Below are 15,452 nucleotides of genomic sequence, written 5' to 3'. Positions count from 1 at the left end.
TGTGAGATGAGTTCTATACCCGAACTCGAGTGCAATTATGATAGGAGAATGGCATAGTCTTGTTAACTTGTGTGGAGTTATTCCTTAACAAGTTGACTTGCAAGCCCATTCACTTGGTGGAGGTCTTGTTGGGATCAATAATGTCACACGAGTAGTCGTGGTTAGGCATTACTCTTTCCAATATAAACCTTAGAATCCAAGGACCTTAGATACCTAGCCCGTCTTGGCCTATTTTAGGACGTAGCACGAAGGTCGTTCAAGTGTAAGATTTGATACGATTGTTACGCGATACTACACTTATAAGAGTCCCTCTTGAGAATATTTTTGGAGAACGAGTAGTCATTTTATCCGATAATATCCGAAAGATGAGATGATGACTATGGGGACACTTTTTAAGACATGATTGTCAGGTTTAACCATAGTACACTCCAATTGGGTGGTTCTTAACCGAGACTCCATGCTCGTGACTTACAACAAACCCTTGATTCGCGGTTGATCCGTTCTGATACATTCTCAATATCAATGGAACTTGGGTGTTGATAAGGTGTAAACCATAATCCACCAAAATGGATGATTGATATTGACGATGACTTGAGCCATCCCGTGACCTTTGTGTAGTGTGACTTGCTTGATCCTTGAGTGTGATTGTTGCATCCATGCATTCATGCATTCATATGCATCCATATCATCAACAATAAAGTTTTTCAAGGAACTTAAGAGATCTATTTGTAAATTTTCAGACATGGATAAGCAAAGAAGGAATACGAAGAAGTACAGTTTCCGACAACCTGACTTGAAAGAGTTAAGGAGTTTGACATCTTATGTATTAGAGCCATTGGAGTTCAAAGCTCGCCATGGGAAGCTTCTGTCTATTCTTTCTACTAAAGTAGATGAAGGGCTGATGAGTGTGTTGGTGCAGTTTTACGATCCTCTGTATCGGTGCTTCACTTTTCCAGATTTCTAGCTTTTGCCTACACTTAAGGAGTATGCCTATCATGTGGGTATACCTATTCTTGACCAGTTGTCGTTCAGTGGCTTGGAGAAGATTCCGTATTCTCAAGAGATTGCTGATATGCTTCATGTGGATGTATCTGACATTGTTGCTAATATGACTACCAAAGGTGGAATTCAAGGTCTCCCATATGATTTTCTGATTGCCAAAGCTACTTTATTTGGAAAGGCCATGAGTGAGGAAGCTTTTGAGGCCATATTTGTACTCCTCATCTATGGGCTAGTGTTATTTCCCAACATCGACAATTTTGTGGATATGAATGCTATTAGGATCTTTTCTACTCTTAATCCTGTTTCGACTCTGTTGGGTGATACCTATTTCTCTTTGCATATGAGGAATGCAAAGGGTGGTGGTGCAATTGTGTGCTGTTTGCCTCTGCTGTATAAGTGGTTTATTTCTCACTTACCGCAGACGGTCGCCTTCAAGGAGAACTAGGGATGTCTACGGTGGTCCACGAGACTCATGTCTCTCACTAATGATGATATCTCTTGGTACAACCGGGTGTATGATGGTGTGCAGATTATCGACTCCTGTGGTGAATTCTCCAATGTACCTCTTCTTGGTACATGCGGTGGGATTAACTACAACCCTGTTTTGGCGCGTCGTCAGCTTGGGTTCCCCTTAAAGGATAAACCTAACAACATTTTGTTGGAAGGCTTGTTCTTTCAAGAGGGTAAAGATCCCCAAAACTTGAAGGATATGATCCTCCGCGCCTGACGCAAAGTTCATAGGAAAGGGAGGAATGAGCTTGGTCCGAAGAATTGCATTGCTTTGGAACCTTACACCGCTTGGGTGAGGAAGAGAGCTCTTGAGTACCGCATGCCATATGAATATTCGAGACCTACCCCTATGGTTATGGTTGGGCCTTCAACCCTCCCTAACCAAGGAGTAGAGGAGTTGAGAGATGAAGACTGTTCGCGTGCATGGGTTCGTGAGCGTGAGGAACTTCTTCAGCAGCTCAAAGATAAAGATGCAGTGATAGATTTTCTAGAGCATCAGGTTATCGATGAGCCTGATGATGTGGTTACTTCCCTTCTTCCTTACTCATCTAGGTTTTGGAAGAGGAAGTATGATCAGCTCGCCAAGGAGAAGGCCGATATGGAAGCAGCTTATGAGAGAGAGGTGAAGAGGCTTCGTACAGCTTATCTTTCGATCTCGAAGGCTTTGGACGATTATTTCTAGGGCTCCATAGGATGTTCATTCTCCTTTTCTCTTGCATTGTATTTGGTTACCAAAACTGTATTCCTTCTTTGTTGTAAAAAGTTTCCAAATATTGTTACTATGAGTATTCCATATATATCTTAAAAGTTAAATATTTTCAAATATTTGCAAATACATCTCTATAAAGTTCCTCTAACAAATAAAAAAACAAATCATATGCACAAGCATTGCATGCATCATATGCATAAGCAGGTTTTGTTCCAAGCTCTTGATCAGTGGTCTAACTCTTCGCTCTTCATTTATTTTGAAGACAAGCTGACCCACCAGTATAATACCAGAGAAAATCATCCGAAGATAATGGAACATCTCAAACACGAAAACAGGGACTTGAAGGAAGAGATTGCTAGGCTGACTGCCATGATGGAGTCAGTCTTGGCCGTACAGAGTCAAGCTTCACCAACTCCTGCAGCTCCTCCCGCGAGGACGGTCATATCTGAGATAGCTACTACAACTGTGCCTGTTGCAACAACCCACTTCGCTCCGACTATGCCAGCCGGATTCCCTTGGGGAATGCCTCCCAATTTCATGCCAGAGGGTTTCGCTCCTACCCTCGCTTCTATGCCGGCGTCTAGCCCGGTCCTGTCTGTGCCACCTCCTGTTGTGCACACCCTTCCCCGTGTTGAAGACACAATTTATCATTTCGAGCCATCTGAGGGCCCGGACGTATATGAAAAAATGGATGAAAGGAAAGATCAATTCCTTGAGTTGCGCAAGGAACTGAAGACTTTGAGGGGTAAAGACCTCTTTGGGAAAAGTGCTACTGAGTTGTGCCTGGTGCCCAACGTGAAAATCCCTGTTAAATTCAAAGTGCATGACTTTGAGAAATATAAGGGAAATACATGCTCGCTCAGCCATCTTGTGATGTATGCTCGCAAGATGTCAACATAGACTGACAACGACCAACTGCTGATTCACTACTTTCAGGATAGCCTGACAGGTGCTGCGCTCCGGTGGTACATGGGGTTGAAGAGTGCAAGCATCCGCACTTTCAATGATCTAGGCGAGGCCTTTGTGAAATAGTACAAATATAATGTGGATATGGCTCCAGACAGGGACCAGTTAAGGGAAATGTCGCAGAAGGATAAGGAGACCTTCAAGGAATACACCCAGAGATGGCGAGAACTGGCAGCTCAGATCGTGCCACCCCTGGAAGAGAAGGAGATGACAAAGATCTTCCTGAAGACTTTGAGCTCTTTCTATTACGAGAGAATGATTGCTAGTGAACCCTCAGACTTCACAGAAATGGTGAATATGGGAATGAGACTAGAGGAAGGGGTCCATGAAGGACGTTTATCTCGAGAAGATGGCTCCTCAGCAAAGAAGTATGGAGGCTTTGCTAGGAAGAAAGAGGGAGAGACTCATGTTGTGTCCTCTCACGTCAAAAGAAGGCCCTTTGTAAGGAGGAAGAAAGTCCGTCAGACTGTCAACCAACACCAGGTGGCTCATATAGCCCCTGCTTTCAGAGAAGTTCATCAACAACAACCACAACAACAACAACATCGTCAACAACAACAGGTCTACCAGCCTCGCAACAATAATAACACCAGCACTAGCAACTACGAGAGGAGGAGGGTAACTTTTGACCCGATTCCGATGACATATGCGGAGCTTTATCCTTCCTTGATCGATAGGAAGCTAATAACTCCACGAGATCCTCCTGCTGTACCAACCAATCCTCAGTGGTGGTATAAGCCCGAGCTTCATTGTGTGTATCATTCTGGGGCTCTCGGACATGACGTGGAGAACTGTTATCCATTGAAGACCAAGGTGCAAGACCTTGTGAGAAGTGGGATATTGTTTTTTGAGGATGTAGGTCCAAATGTAAAGAAGAACCCATTGCCCGAGCATGGGAAAGCAGCTATTAACATGGTTCAGGGATGCCCTGGAAAATACAAAGTCCTTTATGTGAATGACATAAGGCAATCCTTGGTTGAGATGCATAAGCTGTTGTGTGAACACAGCTACTACGAGCATGACCATGATAGGTGCCAGGTGTGCACTATCAATGAGAAAGGATGCCGCCAAGTGAAGAGGGACATCCAAGAGATGATAGATCAAGGGATGATTGAAATACTTCAGAATCATAATGAGGACAAAGTCGATGTTATCTCCCTTGTGTTTAAAATTCCTGAGCCTGTTGTTATCAAATATGATGGAAGCAAGAAGAAGGTATCGCCAACTCTTGTGATAAAGCCAGCGGGCCCTGTCCCGTATGTATCAGAGAAAGTGGTTCCTTACCGATATAACACAGTCATGCTGGAGGATGGAAAGGAGGTGTTGTTGCCCTCAACTTCTGTGGTGAGCATTTCAGATGTCAGTGGTGTGACCCGTAGTGGTCGTGTTTTCTCGGCTCGGCCGAAATCCCATGAAGATGTCATGAAGAGAACTGCTGCTAATCCTGCCAGTCCCATGGGGACTTCTTCTCAAAATAATTTTGTTGCTATTGTTGACCCTGTTGCTGTTAAGAATAATAACACTCCTATCCTGGTTGGCCAGTCTGGCATTTTGAAAGAGGATGGTGATGAGATGCTGAGGCTCATCAAGAGGAGTGAATATAATGTTGTTGATCAGCTGCTACAAACTCCATCAAAGATATTTGTCTTATCTTTGTTGATGAATTCCGAGCCACACTGTGAAGCTTTGCAGAGGGTGTTGGACGTGGCATACATGGACCACGATGTCACAATTGAGCAGTTTGATAGCATTGTTGCAAATATAACCGCTTGTAACAACTTGAGCTTATGTGATGTTGATCTTCCCGAGGAGGGAAAAGACCACAATTTGGCTTTACACATATCTATGAACTGTAAAGACGATGCCTTGTCCAATGTGTTGGTGGACACTAGGTCATCCCTTAATGTGTTGCCAAAGTCCACTCTTGCTAAACTTTTGTATCAGGGGCCTCCCATGAGGCAGAGTGGAGTGGTTGTGAAGGCGTTTGATGGATCACGTAGAACTGTGATCGGTGAATTAGAAATCCCGATCAAGATTGGACCTAGTGATTTTCAGATCACCTTTCAGGTCATGGACATTCATCCGTCTTATAGCTGTTTTCTAGGCAGACCATGGATTCACGAGGCAGGCGCCGTGACATCCACCCTGCACCAAAAATTGAAGTTCGTGAAGAACAAGAAGTTAGTGGTGATAGGGGGCGAGAAGGCTCTCTTGGTCAGTCATTTATCTTCCTTCTCCTATATTGACACTGAGGATGAGGTTGGGACTCTGTTCCAAGCCTTATCTATTGCTGAGCCTTCAAGGAAATGACTTTCTTCATTTGTCTCCTATAATGATGCAAAGTTGGCCATTGAGCATGGTGCAACTACTGATTTAGGGAAAATGATTAAGTTGGCATAGGGTATTCTTCTGGTGTTTCTAATGATCGCGGGCTATTCCAGAGTGGAGGTTTCATCCACACCGTTGAAGATCAGGAAGCTGCTGCCATTGTCGAAGATGATGAAGAGGAAGACCTTGGCAATTTTGTCATACCCGGAGGATTCTGCAATAATTGGGTCGTTGTTGATGTTCCAACAGTTATCCACAAGTCAACGTAATGTGTTCATTTTGTTCAAAAACCCTTCTCCCATGCCAAAAGGAGAAGTGAAAACATTGTTGGCATAATTTGATTAATACAATGATATTCATTCAATAATCGCATGTTAAATGTTTGTTTTTCTCAAATTATTTCCCCTTTTTGCTTTTTGCATGAAATTGGTGATCACTATAAAACCTTAAAAAAAGAGAATAAAATCAATCTTTTCATCTGCATAATGATTTTCCTTGTTTGAATTCTAAAATCTCTTTTATACTCAAAATCATTATGCAGGTTAATCAAACCCATTGAACATAATGATCCAACACCATCTCCCAACTTTGAGTTCCCTGTATTTGAGGCAGAAGAAGATGATGTTGAAGAGATTCCTGATGAGATCACCCGTCTGCTTGAGCACGAAGAGAAGATCATTCAGCCACATCTTGAGAATCTGGAAACAATCAACTTGGGGTCTGAAGATTGCATTCGCGAAGTAAAGATTGGGGCACTCCTTGAAGAATCTGTTAAGAAGGGGTTGATTGAGTTGCTACGAGAATATGTCGACGTCTTTGCCTGGTCATATGAAGACATGCCTGGTCTGGATACTGATATTGTGCAACATTTCTTGCCATTGAAACCTGAGTGTGTGCCTGTGAAGCAGAAGCTTAGAAGAACTGATCCTGATATGGCAGTGAAGATTAAAGAAGAAGTTCAGAAGCAAATTGATACGGGGTTTCTGGTGACTTCTACATATCCTCAATGGTTGGCCAATATTGTGCCCGTGCCTAAGATGGAAAAGTTCGAATGTGTGTGGATTACCGTGACTTGAATAAAGCTAGTTCAAAAGATGATTTTCCTCTACCACACATTGATATGTTGGTAGACAATACGACTAAATTCAATGTCTTTTTGTTTATGGACGGATTTTCCGGTTATAATCAAATTAAAATGGCACTCGAGGATAGGGAGAAGACAACATTCATCACACCTTGGGGAACATTCTGTTATCGAGTGATGCCCTTCGGTTTGAAGAACGTCGGAGCCACGTATCAACGTGCTATGACCACCTTGTTTCATGATATGATGCACAAGGAGAATGAGGTGTATGTTGACGATATGATTGCGAAGTCGAAAACGTAAGTTGAACATGTAGAACACTTGTTGAAGCTTTTCCAGCGTTTGAGGAAGTATAAACTCCGCCTGAATCCGAACAAGTGCACATTTGGAGTCCGTTCCGGCAAGTTATTTGGCTTTATTGTCAGCGAGAGAGGTATGGAAGTTGATCCTGCCAAGGTCAAAGTAATACAAGAGATGCTTGCGCCCAAAACTGAGAAGCAAGTTCGAGGCTTTCTTGGCCGCTTGAATTACATTTCGAGATTTATGTCCCACATGACTGCCACATGTGCGCCTATATTCAAGCTCCTCCGAAAAGATCAGCATCATGGTTGGACCGAGGATTGCCAAAAAGCCTTTGATAGTGTCAAAGAGTATTTGTCTATGCCTCCGATTCTGTCTCCGCCTGTTGAAGGGAGACCTTTGATTATGTACTTGACTGTGCTTGATGATTCCATGGGTTGTGTCCTGGGTCAGCAAGATGAATCAGGTAAGAAAGAGTATGCAATATATTACTTGAGTAAGAAGTTCACTGATTGTGAGTCTCGGTACTCAATGCTTGAGAAGACATGTTGTGCTTTGGCTTAGGCTGCTAAGCGCTTACGCCAATATATGTTGAATCATACAACTTGGTTGATATCCAAAATGGATCTGATCAAGTATATCTTTGAGAAGCCTGCTTTAACTGGGAGGATTGCCCGTTGGCAGATGTTGTTATCTGAGTATGATATTGAGTATCGAGCTCAAAAAGCTATTAAAGGTAGTATCTTGGCTGACCATTTGGCACATCAACCAATTGAAGATTATCAGTCTGTGCAGTACGACTTCTCGGATGAAGAGATTCTGTATTTGAAGATGAAAGATTGTGATGAGCCCACGCTCGATGAAGGACCAAATCCTGGTTTACGATGGGGTATGGTGTTTGATGGCGCTGTCAATCAGTATGGAAATGGTATTGGGGCAGTGATTATTACTCCTCAAGGCACACACTTTCCTTTTACAGCGAGGCTAACTTTCAAATTCATGAATAATTTGGCAGAGTATGAGGCTTGTATTATGGGTTTGGAAGAGTGTATTGATCTTAGGATCAAACATCTTAACATTTATGGTGATTCGGCCCTTATTGTTAATCAGATTAAAGGTGAATGGGAAACGAATCAGCCTGGCCTCATCCCATACAGAGATTATGCGAGGAGGATTTAAACTTTCTTTACTAAGGTTGACTTCCATCATATTCCTCGAGATGAGAATCGGATGGCGGACGCTCTTGCTACGCTTGCTTCAATGATTGTAGTGAAGTATTGGAATGAAGTCCCCAATATTACTATGATACGCTTGGATAGACCAGCTCATGTGTTTGCAGTTGAAGAAGTGAAATATGATAAGCCGTGGTATTATGATATCAAGTGCTTTCTCCAGAGTCAGACTTACCCGCCTGGGGCATCTGTTAAAGATAAGAAGACTTTGAGGAGATTATCTGGCAGTTTCTACCTTAATGGTGATGTGCTTTACAAAAGGAATTTTGACATGGTTCTGCTCAGATGCGTGGATAGACACGAACCAAACTTGTTGATGACCGAAGTCCATGAGGGTTCATTTGGTACTCATTCCAATGGACATGCCATGGCAAAGAAGATATTGAGAGCAGGCTACTATGGCTGACAATGGAGTCTGACTGCTGCAAGTTTGTGAAGAAATGCCACAAGTGTCAGATTTATGCGGATAAGATTCATATTCCCCCGAAACTTCTGAATGTTATTTCCTCACCATGGCCTTTCTCCATGTGGGGAATTGACATGATTGGCATGATTGAACCGAAGGCGTCGAACGGTCACCGTTTTATTCTCGTAGCTATTGATTACTTCACCAAGTGGGTTGAAGCGACATCGTATGCAAGTGTGACCAGACAGGTGGTTGTGAGGTTTAACAAGAACCAACTCATATGCCGATATGGTGTGCCAGACAATATCATTACTGATAATCGATCTAACTTGAACAATAAGATGATGAAAGAGCCGTGTAGTGAGTTCAAGATTGCGCATCATAATTCTTCTCCCTATAGACCCAAGATGAATGGGGCCGTTGAAGCTGCTAACAAGAACATCAAGAAGATTATCCAGAAGATGGTTGTTACGTACAAGGATTGGCATGAGATGCTGCCATTTACTTTGCATGGTTATCGTACATCTGTCCGCACTTCAACAGGGGCAACCCCTTTCTCCCTTGTATATAGCATGGAGGCTGTACTCCCCGTAGAGGTCGAGATCCCATCGATGAGGGTTTTGATGGAAGCCAAGTTGACTGAGGCTGAATGAGTTCAGAGTCGTTATGACCAATTGAATTTGATTGAAGAGAAGTTATTAACTGCCATGTGCCATGGTCAGTTATATCAGCAAAGGATGAAGAAAGCCTTTGATAAGAAGGTCAAGCCTCGTATGTTCCGAGAAGGTGACCTCGTGCTCAAGAAAGTCTTGTCTTTCGCGCCCGATTCCAGGGGCAAGTGGACTCCAAACTATGAAGGTCCATATGTTGTTAAGAGAGCCTTTTCAGGCGGTGCTTTGTTGCTTACAACTATGGATGGGGAGGATTTCACTCGTCCTGTGAATTCAGATGCAGTCAAGAAATACTTCGCCTAAAAAATAAAAACAGAATAGCTCACTAAGTTGAAAACCCAAAAGGGCGGCTTAGGCAAAAATGAGTGTCTCGGTGGATCGAAAACCCGAAAGGACGGTCCAGGCAAAAGTTAGAGACATGAAAAAAAATGAATATATATATCCCGCTAGATTGAGTACTTCACCCTGGGGCAATCTAGGCAAAAATTAGGGATTCAGCAAGTAACTGCATCCTGACAAGACTTTGTTTTGCAGCTGTCATTTGTCAAAGATTCTCGTTCGATCATTGTCAACCGAAGCGTCAAATACAGTAAACTCAGAGTTGGTGGAGAAAACGGTCATTATGTTCAATGTAGCCCTTTTTCCATGTATATCACCAATTTCAAATTTTTGTAAAGATCCATGGAGTCTCGCCATTTGCGGGCTACCATCTCATGAAATAAATTTGAGCCTTTATCCAATTCTTGGCACTCTTACTTGTTTCTATTAACAGATGTTTGCATGTTTTAATTGATAAATATCATTGTTTTAAACAAATAAATTTTTACAAATTGTTTTAAACAAAATGAACATTCACAATGACTAAAAAGATAAATGGAATGTCCTTAGTGCTTTCCCAAGGATAATACGATTTCCAAAAGGTAAGACATTTGTTCACATTCTGGCATGTTTATATCCTCTTCATCATCTTTCATGTTGTCTCCTCAGCAGGAAGTTATCTAGAGAAGTTGGTGGAGGATCTGTTTCTCTTTCCACCCCTAGCATGTCACGGGTCGACGAAGGATTCGTTTCCGATTCCCTCAGCCAAGGCGGTGTCCTTTGAGGGTTGCCTACAGTTTATCCCCAGCAGGGTTTGCCTGACCTGAGTTTGATAATTTGGTATCCTCTCCATGTCTGAAGTTTTGTTGCTTCCTTCCACAGTGGAGCAAATTGTTCTTTCTCCCCTTAGCAGAGATATCTCTCCAGCAGTTAGAAGGGAATGTTTTGATTGATGGGTATCTGTTGGGTGTTGTTCCCCGTGGAATTTCACATCATTCCTTGATAAGTTCCCCAATAGAGTTTCTTCTATGGCGAATCTTATTAATGTTCAGCCACCTATTCCCGAGGATTGGTGAGAAGTCCCTGGCAGTTGGTAGTGGTGACTTTGCCTATCCCCAGCGGTGATCGATGTCTTCCCGTATTTCTTGCATCCTCACCAGAGCTGAATTCTCCTGTAGGCTTTCCTTTCTTGCTGAGATGTTGCGCCGGATCTCCGTTCGTGATTCTTGAACCTGTTTGTGTTCGATATATCTGTCTAACAGCATTAATCATGCACAAACCATGCATACAACACGCATAATCAAAGCATTCAGATATTCATGTTGCATTCTTTGCCATATATCTTTGTGTGTTATCTCCCGCTGTTGGTGAAATGCTCTATCCCCAAGCAGATGTTTGTGTCTGATCTCTCCATTTAGAGTCAGCCTCATTGGCAGAAAGTGTCTATCTTCCCTTCTTTATTCCCCACTGAGTTAAGTCCTCGTGGATGATTATTATTTCAGTTTCCTCCCCAGTTGCGTATCGGGATGGAATTACTCCCCTGAGTTATATCCTCATTGGGGTGAGTCTTGTTTAATTGTGTCTTTCTAGTTTGTTCCTAGATTGACTCCTTTCTTGTTATCCCCTGCAGTTTCCTGTGGTTTAGTTGTTAAATTACTCAATAGCCAGTAATTGTTCATCCTTTTCCCCATTGGATCTTGTGGCCTTCTACCCAGTAGCCGGTAGTTGTAAGTCCTATTTGCTGTGGTTTTCTACCCAGTAACTAGTAGATGTAATCCCCTATTTGTTGGTTATCTTTACCCAGTAACCGGTATTAGTATTCCTTCATTTTTGAGTATACCACCCAGTAGCCGGTGATATATCTCTTTGATAATTGCTTTTGTTAGGCAATTTATCCCTTGCGAGTCATCTTTCATTTACCCTTGTTTGGTAATGGTTGTTTCTCCTTCTGATTCGTCATCATTGTATACCTAGTAACCGGTATCCCGATGTCCTTTCTTTTCGGTGGATTTATCCTTCATTAACCCAGTAACCGGTTATGGATAATCTTCCATACGAGTATGTTATCTATGTTATGACGATAATAGATAATATATCTCATGCGCTCTTCAATCGAAGTCTTTTTCTTCCCCAGTGGAGTAAGATTTGTATTTCCTTGTGGAATCGAATGTCCATCCTGTAAGTCGAGTTTGCTTTTTCAGCCCTTCTTTCGGATGATGAGTGTCTTGGATATGTTCCCAATTCATGCCTGGTTGATCGCTTATTATAGGCCCAGTAACCGGTATCCCTGGTGTTCCTTCCTTCTACTCCCTATTATGACTTTTTGTCCCCTGTGGAGTCAGATTCTCCTGAGTTGAGATGTGCCTTTTAGGTCCTCCTCAGATGCTTCGGATGATTGATATCTTTCACCCTTATACCGGTCTTAGATATTCTTTCTCCCTGAGCATGTTGTTCTCTCACCCAGTAGCCGGTGTTTTGATGACATGTCTCTCTTTGAGTTTATTACCTAATAGCCGGTAATATCTCGTTGTTTCTTCCTCAGCTGAGTCCTTTGTGGACATCCCCGTCTGAGTCTAGATGTTTATCCGATGTTTCCTTTATGGATATCTTTGCTGTATTGGCATATTCCCCAATACATGCATCTTTGCGTCAGCTCGAGTCTTTCCATCGATTTATTTTCGTGGAATCCCTTTGTGTCTCCCAGCATGTTTTCAAGTCGTGACCTGTTCACGCATTTTTACCTTATTTCCCCCTAGAGTCTTTGTCTCCCTAGTGAGTGTGTTACTTCTATGGATCTTCAATTTCTTCTGATTTATTTTCCTTCGTGGTAATTATTCACCATGAAGATTTTATTTTGCATACATACATTTGCATCATGAGGTCTCTTAGGGACCAAAATTCGTCTCTTTGTTATTATTTAAGTCCATTCTACCACGTCAAGATGAAGATTGTAATCTACATATCTCCGGCTAGAATGACCTTAAATAGGGGCATCTGTAAGACCCTAATTTTGACCCTAAGATCCCTCATGGCATCATATCATTGCTCAGTGCATTGCCTCAAGGATCATAGCATGTTTAGCTCTTTAACCCTAGGGTTGGGACTTGTGTGAGTGGTTTGAGACCACCAAGTATGTTTGTATTGTATATTATTGCTTTTCTTATTTGATTACTAACCCAAAAGCACAAAAATATGTCACTAACTCTTTTTATTTTGAAGCTCAAGTGATCATGTGCCCCCATGCTCCTATGAGGCTGTTAAGCTCAATGAAATGGCTAGATGAAACTGAGAAGAAGCATGATAATGGTAATTAAAGTTCCTAATCATCATATATGTATCCCAAGTACCTCAATTTGCTAATTTGATCAAGATAACCCAAAAGGCTTAAGGATTGTTTCCCAAGGAAACCCTAATTCAACTATGCTTTGACTATGCCTTGCTCATGAAGCAACCTCGACCTATGATAAAATTCAATCAAGGGAAGTTATTTCATTCATTATTTTATGCATATATGAGCCTATGTGAGGCTCCTCAATCATTTATTCATCAAGATTGGAAGTTTGTCCTTGAAAAGTTGACCAGTCAAGTCATCTGACTAAACTGAAGATCACTGAGATACAACTTTTAATGTGTTTGTCAAATGAAGATGACCCCAATAGAAAAAATGTTCTTAAGAACCATATAAATAACTTTCATGTTTATCAAAAATCCATTTGAAACTTGTAAGGTCATCATTCATTTCAAAATACTATAGGTCATTTTGACTGAAACCCTAATTTTAGGTCAACTTCCCAAGGACCTAACTTCCCTAGTTTTTATTATTTTGAGGTGAGAGCAAATGCATTGGAAAGATTAAGATGTCTAATTCATAGGTTATGTTGGACAAAATTTAATAATCCTAAAATAAATACATGTCATAATACAAAACATTATAGATCACCTTGGACCTAGGTCATTGAATTTGAAAAAGTGCCCAACTTCAAATGCCCATAACGTTTTCATGAAAAATCCAAATAATTCAAAATTTGAGTCTAAATTGATCATTGTGAAACGATTTACAACTTTGATGTTAGAGGTGTTTTCATTTGAAGCTTGAATCATTGAAACATAAGGGCTTGAAGAGGCTTGCTTTTAGTGAAAATTTTCAAAGGGTGACTTAGACATGTTTTGTGCCCAAACTTTCACAGCCAGTTTTCACTAATTTCCAAATGCCAAATGAATTTTTTCCCAACATGACTTTTGTTCCTTATTTCAAGGGCTTTCCAACCATTACTCACATTACTTTTTTGGACTTTCCATGTGTGAGTTTCGAAGAGCTTTCTCTTTATGTTCATTTTTGCATTTCATGTTGAAACTTCATGTGCAAGCTATTTCCATCACAATTACACGTCCAATTCAATTCCAGTTGTCTCAGCATGGTTTATCACCCATCCTTGGGCCTTACATGCGCCTGTACAGGCCCATGCAAGGAAGATTCAAGTCCCATGCACACGAGGGAAGCATGATCTCAGCCACATTTCAGCTATAAATAAGAGCTCAATCCCATTCATTTTTCAACCAAGTGGAGACCTGGAGTGCTGCAGAATTGAAATCCCAACCCTCACTAAAGGAATTTTCAGATTTTTCTCTCTTTTTCAACCTTGAAATTCAACATTATTAGTTGATTTTCTAAGCTCAATTTCTTAACCTATCATCTCCATCAGACTTCCAGAGTAAAAGCAGATCAAGATCTTGAAGAATTCGTGGCATTTGAAGCTTCATTTCAGAGGTAGCATCTCAAACTTTTTGGATCTAGATCTTGTAATTCAATGTGATTTTCTTTGGTTTATTTTGTTTTCTGAAGTCCTCTCACTAGAGGCAGGTCAGTGGTGGTCTCAATTATTCATTTCGTGTAATTTCGGTTGACACACCATGATCTTCCATCTCACATTTCTCTCTAAATAGGAAGAGTGAGGATGATCCATGGATACAGTGGTGATGTACATCACCTGAGCTTCATTTTGATGTTCTTGTTTTTTGATTTTTGTGATAAATTTTTTCTCTGCAACTGGTGGGCGGAGATTGTTGGATCACCAGAGAAGATGGTGTTTTCCACCACCTACACCATGTGTGCATCTTCAGAACCATTGAATCATGCTTCCACGTTATAATCGCATGCGTTGGTTATGTTTACTTATTTTAAATCATCATGCAGTGCGTTTGACCTGGTCACACTATGCGCCCTCAGATCTGGACAGTCCATTGATGCCACGTCAATTAATGAGGTGCATCACGCGGCTGTGGTTTTTTCCATTTAATTCATTTTCTTTTAATTTCAGTTAATTCCCTTTATTTTCAAAAATTCATAAAATTTTTATTTGAAGTCACAAAAATATGAGACCAATGCCAAAAATTTTCTTGAAAAATCTAATTTCATATTTTGATTTTTAATTATTTTTGTGACTTCATTTAATATTTTTTGTGAATTATTTGGTTTTTAATAGTTTTAATTCATTTTTAAATACTTTCTGATATTTGAAAAATCCAAAAATATTTTCCTAACACTTATGGATCATGATAAGTCAATGAAAAATAGTCTCATCAATTTCTTATTTGATTTGAGATTTATTTGAGATTTTAATTCATATTGTGTTATTTTTTAATTGTTTTAAAATAGTTTCTGATTTCAAAAATTGTTGAGAAAATTTGTCAAAGCTTGTTTGACCATGTTAGACCTATGAGAATTTAATTGGACTTGTTGAAGTTGATTTGAATTAAATTTGAGGTTTGACCATATTTTGTTTATTTTATTTTGCATTTATTTTTAATTCAAAAATTACCAAAAAATTATGGTTGGTTTGTTGACTTGTAATCTTCATTTCTTTTTTGTTTAACATTGATTGATGATGATTTGGTTCATATTTGACCAATTGAGTTTGAATTAAAT

Source organism: Lathyrus oleraceus, chromosome 5 (assembly GCF_024323335.1).
Source record: "Lathyrus oleraceus cultivar Zhongwan6 chromosome 5, CAAS_Psat_ZW6_1.0, whole genome shotgun sequence".
Taxonomy (NCBI): Eukaryota; Viridiplantae; Streptophyta; class Magnoliopsida; order Fabales; family Fabaceae; genus Lathyrus; species Lathyrus oleraceus.
This window is presented reverse-complemented; position numbering follows the sequence as displayed.